The sequence below is a fragment of the Macaca nemestrina genome, chromosome 8, assembly GCF_043159975.1.
Source record: "Macaca nemestrina isolate mMacNem1 chromosome 8, mMacNem.hap1, whole genome shotgun sequence".
Taxonomy (NCBI): Eukaryota; Metazoa; Chordata; class Mammalia; order Primates; family Cercopithecidae; genus Macaca; species Macaca nemestrina.
The window spans coordinates 80,202-90,047 of record NC_092132.1 but is presented as its reverse complement, the minus strand read 5'-3'; positions in this window follow the sequence as shown (position 1 = coordinate 90,047).

The window sequence follows — 9,846 nt, the reverse complement described above, 5'->3', positions numbered from 1 at the left end:
GGTATGTCCCTTGTATGCCTATTTTGTTGAGAGTTTTAATCATAAAGGGATGCTGTGTGGGGGGCACCCAAGATGGCCGAATAGGAACAGCTCCAGCCTCCAGCTCCCAGTGTGAGTGACACAGAAGACAGGCTATTTCTGCATTTTCAACTGAGATACTGGGTTCATCTCACTGGGGCATATCAGACAGTCGGTGCTGGTCAGCGGGTGCAGCCTGACCAGCGAGAGCTGAAGCAGGGCGAGGCATCACCTCACCTGGGAAGTGCAAAGGGGAAGGGAATTCCTTTTCCTAGCCAAGGGAAACTGAGACACACAACATCTGCAAAATCACGTAACTCCCACCCTAATCCTGTGCTTTACCAAGGGTCTTAGCAAACAGCACACCAGGAGATTATATCCCACACCTGGCTCAGAGGGTCCCACACCCATGGAGCCTCCCTCATTGCTAGCGCAGCAGTCTGAGATCTAACTGCAAGGCAGCAGTGAAGCTGGGGGAGGGGCGCCTGCCATCGCTGAGGCTTAAGTAGGTAAACAAAGCTGCTGGGAAGCTCGAATTGAGTGGAGCCCACCCCAGCTCAAGGAGGTCTGCCTGCTTCTGTAGACTCCACATCTGGGGACAGGGCATAGCTAAACAAAAAGCAGCAGAAACCTCTGCAGATGTAAATGTCCCTGTCTGACAGCTTTGAAGAGAGCAGTGGTTCTCCCAGCATGGAGGTTGAGATCTGAGAATGGACAGACTGCCTGCTCAAGTGGGTTCCTGACCCCTGAGTAGCCTAACTGGAAGACATCCCCCACTAGGTGCAGACCAACACCTCACACCTCACATGGCTGGGTACACCTCTGAGACGAAGCTTCCAGAGCAAGAATCAGACAGCAACACTCACTGTTCAGCAATATTCTATCTTCTGTTGCCTCCGCTGCTGATACCCAGGCAAACAGGGTCTGGAGTGGACCTCAAGCAAACTCCAACAGACCTGCAGCTGAGGGTCCTGACTCTTAGAAGGAAAAATAACAAAGAGAAAGGACATCCACACTAAAACCCTATCTGTACATCACCATCATCAAAGACCAAAGGTAGATAAAACCACAAAGATGTGGAAAAAACAGAGCAGAAAAACTGAAAATTCTAAAAACCAGAGTGCCTCCTCTCCCTCTCCAAAGGAACATAGTTCCTTGCCAGCAATGGAACAAAGCTGGGTGAAGAATGACTTTGATGAGTTGAGAGAAGAAGGCTTCAGATGATCAAACTTCTCCAAGGTAAAGGAGGAAGTTCGAACCCACCACAAAGAAGCTAAAAGTCTTGAAAAAAGATTAGACAAATGGCTAACTAGAATAAGCAGTGTAGAGATGTTCTTAAATGACCTGATAGAGCTGAAAACCATGGCATGAGAACTACGTGACAAACGCACAAGCTTCAGTAACCGATTTGATCAACTAGAAGAAAACATCTCAGTAATTAAAGACCAAATGAATGAAATGAAGCGAGAAGAGAAGTTCAGAGAAAAAAGAGTAAAAAGAAATGAACAAAGCCTCTAAGAAATATGGGACTATGTGAAAAGACTAAATCTACATCTGATTGGTATACCTGAAAGTGACGGGGAGAAAGGAACCAAACTGGAAAACACTTCAGGATATTATCCAGGAGAACTTCCCCAACCTAGCAAGGCACAACAACATTCAAATTCAGGAAATACAGAGGACGCCACAAAGATACTCCTCAAGAAGAGCAACTCCAAGACACATAATTGTCAGATTCATCAAAGTTGAAATGAAGGAAAAAATGTTAAGGGCAGCCAGAGAAAGGTTGGGTTACCCACCAAGGGAAGCCCATCACACTAGCAGCAGATCTCTTGGCAGAAACACTACAAGCCAGAAGAGAGTGAGGGCCAATATTCAATATTCTTAAAGAAAAGAATTTTCAACCCAGAATTTCATATCCAGCCAAACTAAGCATCATAAGTGAAGGAGAAATAAAATCCTTTACAGACAAGCAAATGCTGAGAGATTTTGTCATCACCAGGCCTGCCCTACAAGAGCTCCTGAAGGAAGCACTAAATATGGAAAGGAACAACCTGTACCAGCCACTGCAAAAACATGCCAAAATGTAAAGACCATCGATGCTAGGAAGAAACTGCATCAACTAACAAGCAAAATAACCAGCTAACATCATAATGACAGGATCAAATTCACACATAACAATATTAACCTTAAATGTAAATAGGCTAAATGCTCCAATTAAAAGACACAGACTGGCAAACTGGATAAAGAGTCAAGACCCATCTCATGTGCAGAGACACACATAGGCTCAAAATAAAGGGATGGAGGAAGACCTACCAAGCAAATGGAAAACAAAAAAAGGCAGGGGTTGCAATCCTAGTCTCTGATAACACAGACTTTAAACCAACAAAGATCAAAAGAGACAAAGAAGGCCATTACATAATGGTAAAGGGATCAATTCAACAAGAAGAGCTAACTATCCTAAATATATAGGCACCCAATACAGGAGCACCCAGATTCATAATTCCTAAACAGTATAATTGTGAATTAGTGATGTTTGAAAGTTCTTTAAGAGATTCAAGCAAGCACCTAGGTTTGAGAGCCATTGATACCAGGCAATCCTGTCACTCACAGATGAAGCTGTCAAGACATCCAGATGAGTCAGATCTGATAGTCACTGCACACTGGCGGATGTGCCATGGGCACTGCTGGTTGTTATGACCACAATCTTTTCTCATTGGTCAATGGCCATCCTGTGTCCATAATGATGGTTAGTGTCCATGATAAAAATTTCAAATACAATTATATTTTGTAGCTAATAAGTAGTAACATTGAATTAGCACTCAGAGTCTTCCTGCCATGAAGTCAGTTGTGTGTTCTCTGCATTCCCTGACCCTCACTTTTTGTGTAGAGTTTTGTTTGTTACCTGATGAATAGGACAAAACTTGTTTTTGCCCATTAAACAGGTAATTCATGTTTTTGAAAGATAAGCATTATCTTTCCTTTATCACTTCTAATAATTCAACTCTGTAGTCCTGATCAGTGTGGCTTACAAACTGGAAGACAAAAGACATTTTAAAAAACCTAATAGCTAAGTTAGTTTTTGAAGCTATTCATATTGCTAAAATTAATGCTGTAGAGAAGAGAAAAAAGCATGCTGAATAGAACTCTGTTCTTAGAGATTTTTCCTGAAAAAGTCACATGTTATTTCTTCTCACCTCCATTGGCAAAAAAAAAAAAAAAAAAAAAAAAAAAAAAAAAAAAAAGGCTATGTGGTCATGCCAAAATTTAAGTAGGATTGGAATGGTCAGAATGCATTCATAAAAACTGAACTGAAAATATCTGGAGAACAACACCAATGACTATCGTGAATGCCAACATGCATCCCTAACAACCCCGTGCTGTCTGCAAACTTTTTATGTCTTGAAAAGTATTAGAACTTCCTATCTGAAGCCATACCACTCAGAGGGACTGCAAAATATATAATGACATCTCCTTTAGGGTGTCCTTAGAGAATTCAAGGAAAAGAAATTAAATAATTTAAAAAGTGCTTTTGGGTACAGCTATTCAGCAGTAGGGGGTAAGATTAGAGATAGATTGTAAAGATAATAGTAGGGTTAGGGTTGGGATTAGGGTGTGGGTCAGAGTCAGGGCCGGAAGTATGGTTAGAGGTGGGGTCATGGTCAGGGTCAAGATCAGAGTCAGGGTCAGAATTAGGGACCAGGGTAGGGATCAGGGTTTAGGGTCAGGGTCAAAGTCTGGAGACAGGATTGGGGTTAGGATTAGAATCAGAGCTTTGTTCTCCTCAGGACCCACCCAAGGCGAGGCCATGGCTTTGGAGCACCTGGCAGTGTGTCCACAGTGAAGACCAGAGTTTCGTTGTCCTCAAGACTGACCTGGGGAGACGCGGCTGCGGGCCAATGAGGAAGGTGAGGCAAAAGCTTCCTGTCTGCCCCCGTGTGCTAAAGAGGGAGTTCTGCCATGGGCTTTACTTCACACGTTATGTTCTACAAGTCTTGTTTTACAAAAGCATCCCTTCCTCGAGGCTTTGGTTGCTCATCATCATAGCGTGTCATAACATATGGTAAGATTTGGGTTTGCTTCAGTGGGGAGATCTTGGTATAGAGAAAGGAGAAATGCTTAGAGCCACCTCAGGACAGTTAGGATGAAAGCTGGGGATGGGCAGAGGCTGGAGGAAACATGTGCACCCCCTGTAAGCACTTTTATTCATGTTTTCATTACCCATTTTTCTTACAGTGTTAAAGTAGTAAAAATAGTATTGAAAAATTGAAAAGTAGGCATATTAAAACTTGCAACATTACTTAAGTTTAAATATATTATTTGTACCTCATCAACATTTTTTATTTTGTTGAGAAAGTCTAAGGTTAATTGGCAGCATATTTTAATAGTAGATAGAATAATGTCTGTTTTATAAACATTGACATCCTGCATTACATGTGTGAACCCTGAAAATCCGAGACAGGTCTCAGATTTTTTAGAAAGTTTATTTTGCCAAGTTTGAGGATGTGCCCATGATGCCTCCGCAGGAGGTCCCAACAACATGGGCCCAAGGTGGTTGGGGCCCAGCTTAGTTTTACACACTTTAGGGAGACATGAGACATCGATCAATATGTGAAAGATGTACCTTGGTTCAGTCCAGAAAGGTGAGACAACTTGAAGAGAAGGCCAGACAGGGAGCTTCCAGGTCATAGGTAGGTAAGAGACAAATGGTTTCATTCTTTTGAGTTGCCGGTTACCCTCTCCCCATGAGGCACTCAGATACGCATTTCTCTCAGTAAGCAGACGGGTGACTTTGGACAGAATGAGAGGCAGGTTTGCCCTCAGCAGCCCCAGCTTGACTTTTCCTTTTAGCTTAGTGATTTTGGGTCCCCAAGATTTATTTTCCTTTCACAAGGTCTAACATGTTTTCCTATGAGCATTAATTATTCATTGTGTATTTTATTACACAAGGCACGGATTTTTAAAAAATCATCAACTTCATGACTAACTAAATAGACATAACTACATAGAGGTTCAACTAAATTTGGAAACATTCCAGAGTTTCGGTTTCTAATACTTCTTTGTGATTCTTTAAAAGGTAAAGTATTTTTTTTCCATAAAACATAGTAACATATAAAATCACCCGTAGAATGTCCTGCAATTTTTTTTCTGTAGTTTCCCCATTTTCTGCAAAGCCTCACTGAGGAAATTGACTTTGAATATCCTTTTACACTCTTCTGTTTTAGAAAGCTTTGTGGTAAAACATTGAATCTTCATGGTCACAAGTTCTGTTCACATCCTTTCTTTCTTTGAATATTTTTTCCTGGTGGCCAATATTTGACTCTGTTGTATTATGGCTAAAAGGTAGACATGGAACAAAATAAAGACAAGAAGTCTTTGGAAGAAGTGATCCAGTCACAATGAATCAATTTGCCATTGGAACATATTTTTACAAAGTCACTCTTTTGAAAATATTTAGTCATGAATTGAAAGAGAGTCTGGTAGGTTATTTTTCTTCCTGGTCTAAGGTGAACAGCATTTTAGAGAATGAACCCAGGACACAACCGCAGCACAAGAAAAAAATATGATAAATAAGTTTACACATATGTGTTACCACTGTAACAGAAAACATGTAAAGAACATTTATTTTGATTTATATATCAGTCTGCATTGTTTAATTTTTTGTGTCATAAATGCTCTTTTTCAAAAAACAGGACTAGTTAACAGTGTCAATTACTAGCAATTCATGGTATAAATAATTAAACAAGGAAGTGTTCAAAAAATATAACAATGTTTTAAATACAGTTATATTTTATAGCAGTTTTGACTTACACAGAAATTGTAAAAAAGAAAAAATGCAGAGATTTCCCTTGTAGCTTCAACCTACTTTCCTCTCTTATTAACATCTTCTGTCAGTGTGTCTCACATGGCTTATTAATATCTTACATAATGTGTCACAGTTAATGAACAAATACTGATAGAGTATTATTAACTAAAATTCATATTTCATTTGGATTCCCTTAGTTCCATCTTACCCTGACCCATCCAGGATCCCGCATGACATGTAGTCATCACGTAGGCAGCTCCTGGATGTGACAGCGTGTCTGGCTTTCCATCTCAGGATGACCTTGACAGTATTGAGGAGGACTGGTCAGGAATTTTGTAGAATGTCCCCCATTGTGATTAAACATGGAATTTTTCTTATAATTAGACTGGGGTTCTGGGTCTGGAAGAAGTAGATCACAGAGGTGAAGTGCTACTCTTGTCACTTCATTTTCTCAAGGTGAACTGTCACCTTTGATGTTCACTTGGATTGTTCGGCAGAGCTAGTTTGTCAGGTTTCTCCACTGTGAGGTTATTTTTTCTCCTTGTCCATACTGCACGTGTTCTTTTGGAGCAAGTCACTATGCGGATCCCACACTTAAAGAGTGAGGAGCTCCACCTTCTTGATGGCTGACTGTCTACATCAATTATTTGGAATTCTTTTGCAAAGGAGATTTCTAATCAACTCCATTTGCTTATTCACCTATGTATACAAACACAGACACCTAGATAATTACTTAAAGCTTTAGTTACTATTCAGCACTACAGCATTATGTTGCACAATTCATTCCTGTGTTGGTCATGGGTAGCTCTTTTTATTGGTTCCTGTTTTTCTTTTAATACAAGAATTAATTTTTATTTTTATTACATATTTTAATTTTTTTTCGTACATAGTTACTTTCTGATACTTCAAGATTATCCTGGCTCATATATTTACTATCCCAGTTCTAGTACCAGACATTTCTTCAAAGAGCCTGATTCCTTTGAGAATGGTAGGAAAACTTACATCTGACTGCTGAATGAGTACATTGTATCTTGTCCCTCCTTAGCAATCCTAGGAGGTATATGTGTGTATCTAACAGACCTATACACATCTAATTATAAAGGTTTCTGTATGGAACTGTATGTATCTACATTAAGCCAAATGTAAGTTTATGTTGATGTCTCCACCTCTGATGTACTATAACATGAATCATTCTAGCCTTCTCCCCTTGCTAATTTGTAACCTCCCACTTCAACAGTGAGAGACCTGGTTCCTACCATCTGCAACTTGTGTAAGTCATTGTTTCATTCCAGATACAGATATTGTGGTTTTACAATTGTTCACAATTACCCCTGTTGGAAAGAACCTTATAAAATGGAATCCAGTGATGAAGTATAGTTCATGTGCCTTCAGTCACAGATTCTATTCATTTTTGAAGTGACTTAGGTCAACACCATTTTCCTACACCTTCACTGAGTTTTTTCCTACATTTGTGTCTTAGTCCGTTTTGTGCTTCTGTAACAGAATACCTGAGGCTGGGTAATTTATAAGTAAAAAAGGTCCATTTTGCTCACAATACTGGTGGCTGGAATGTCTGAGATTGGGCAGTTGCATCTGGTGGAGTCTCAGTCTTTTTCACCTCATGGTGGAAAGTGGAAGGGGAGCAGGGGGTGCACCAGAGATCATATAGCAAGAGCGACAGCAGGAGGGAGGCCAAGGAAGCCAGACTCTTTTTAACTCCCTACTCCTGCAGGAATTAATCCATTCCTGTGAGAGCAGAACTCACTCACCCCCATGGAGGACATTAACCTATTCATGAGGGTTCCATCCCCATGACCCAAACACCTTCCACTAGGCCCCACCGCCCCACACTGCTACACTGGGGGTCAAATTTCAACACAAGTTTTTGCGGGGACAAATCACATCCAAACCATAGTAATTTGTAGCATAATTTCTTTTTCACATGATGTATTCTGCGTTGGGATACTCCACATCCTGAATAATTTTATTTAATTTGAATAGAGTTTGGCTTACCCGTTTGTCTGTAAAATTCTGTGTGTTTTGACAAATGCATAGTGGCAGGTATCCACTATTAAAGTATCATATGGAATGCTTCAAACCCCCACCCCATGGAGCCAATGGCTTCCCAGCTGTGTAGTTTGCCTTCTGCAGTGTCTCATTAAATGAAGTTACACTGTGTGTATTCTCCTCAGACTGTCTTCTTCCACTTAGCAATGTGCATGCAAGATTCACTCATGTCTTTGTGTGAGTTGATAGCTTGTTCCTTTCTACGGCTAAATAGTATTCCATTGTATGAATGTACCACAATTTGGTTATGCATTTGGGGGAGCAAAACCTTCCTCTTCTAACTTTGTTCCAGGGTTGGAGACCTTCAAATTAACTGACAATAGATACATTAATAGGAGAGACAGTATTTGGCTTCTTATTCCACAAGTATCATTGTAGGACAAAATTTATCAGATGGCAGGATCCAGTTTACAAACAGGTAAAACTAGCCCAAAGACAAGAAACTAGACTAGAATCTGATGACCCACAAGGGCTATAGATTTCCTTTTATTTATTTAAATTTTTTATTATATTTTAAGTTCTAGGGTACATGTGCACAATGTGCAGGTTTGTTACTTAGGTATACATGTGCCATGTTGGTTTGCTGCACCCATCTACTCGTCATTTATGTTACGTTTAGTTTTCCTCAAAGAAGTTTTTTTTTGAGACAGGGTCTGGCTCTGTCTCCCAGGCTGGAGTGCAAAGGTGCAATCTCAACTTACTGCAACCTCTACCTCCTGGGTGCAAGCGATCCTCCCTCCTCAGCCTCCTGATTAGCTGGGACTACAGGCACATGCCATCATGCCCATCTAATTTTTCTATTTTTAGCAGACACGAGGTTTCACCATGTTGCCCAGGCTGATCTTGAACTCCTGGCCTCCCAAAGTGCTGGAATTATAGGCATGTGCCACCATGCCCATCCGACTTACAGTTTTCCATTGAAACATAAAATTATTCTCTGTAGTAACCATCATTTTTGATCATAGATAATCAAAGAAAGATTATTCTTGTTTCAAAAATAAGTCTAGCCTTGTTAGATTTTGCCTGATCATTTATGTTAGTGCAGCAAGAACAAGAGCTGACCACATAGGTGCTTTCAAGCTTCCTTGCTGCAAGTTTTCATACAGAATCTCAGATTGGACTTTTAAAGGCCTTATTGAGGCTAAAAGCCAAGCCAAGAACATATTATCAAATTTCAGCTGCAGACCTTATAGCTTGTGTGAATTCTTCTCTGCTTGAGGCCCTCAAAATAGCCCCAAATTCCTGGGCCTACAAGGAAATGACCCTCCTTACTAATCTATAAGGCTGTGAACCCCATAAACTAGGTATCAGACTGGCTTTTCTCAGAGTGCTTTGTAAGCATTGACTCCATAAAAGTCAACCTTAGTTCCTTACAATTACTGGTCATAACTGGTCTGAGGTACACTTCCTAAATATGATATTTCAGTAAAAGCCTTGATAATATAGCCAAAGTTTCCAATTATGTCGTGTTACAAGGTGAACAGATTTTTACTGGACTTTTGCTAACAACTATATTGTCATGAAAGTAAGAGTATTCAGTAAGAATTTCAAAATTCTAGAGAAATCAGGTGGGGGAAAAAAGATAAATGCTCTATTTCTGTTTACAAAAGCATAATCTACTAAAATTGTTGTGATTTAGAGTTAGCTTAAGAGTGGCCAGGTGTGGTGGCTCATGCCTGTAATCCCAGCACTTTGGGAGTCCGAGATGGGTGGATCACGAGGTCAGGAGATCAAGACCATCCTGGCTAACACGGTGAAACCCCATCTCTACTAAAAAATACAAGAAATTAGCCGGCGTGGTGGTGGGTGCCTGTAATCCCAGCTACTCGGGAGGCTGAGGCAGGAGAATGGTGTGAACCCAGGAGGCGGAGCTTGCAGTGAGCCGAGATCGCGCCACTGCACTCCAGCCTGGGCGACAGAGCGAGACTCCATCTCAAAAAAGCAAAAACAAACAA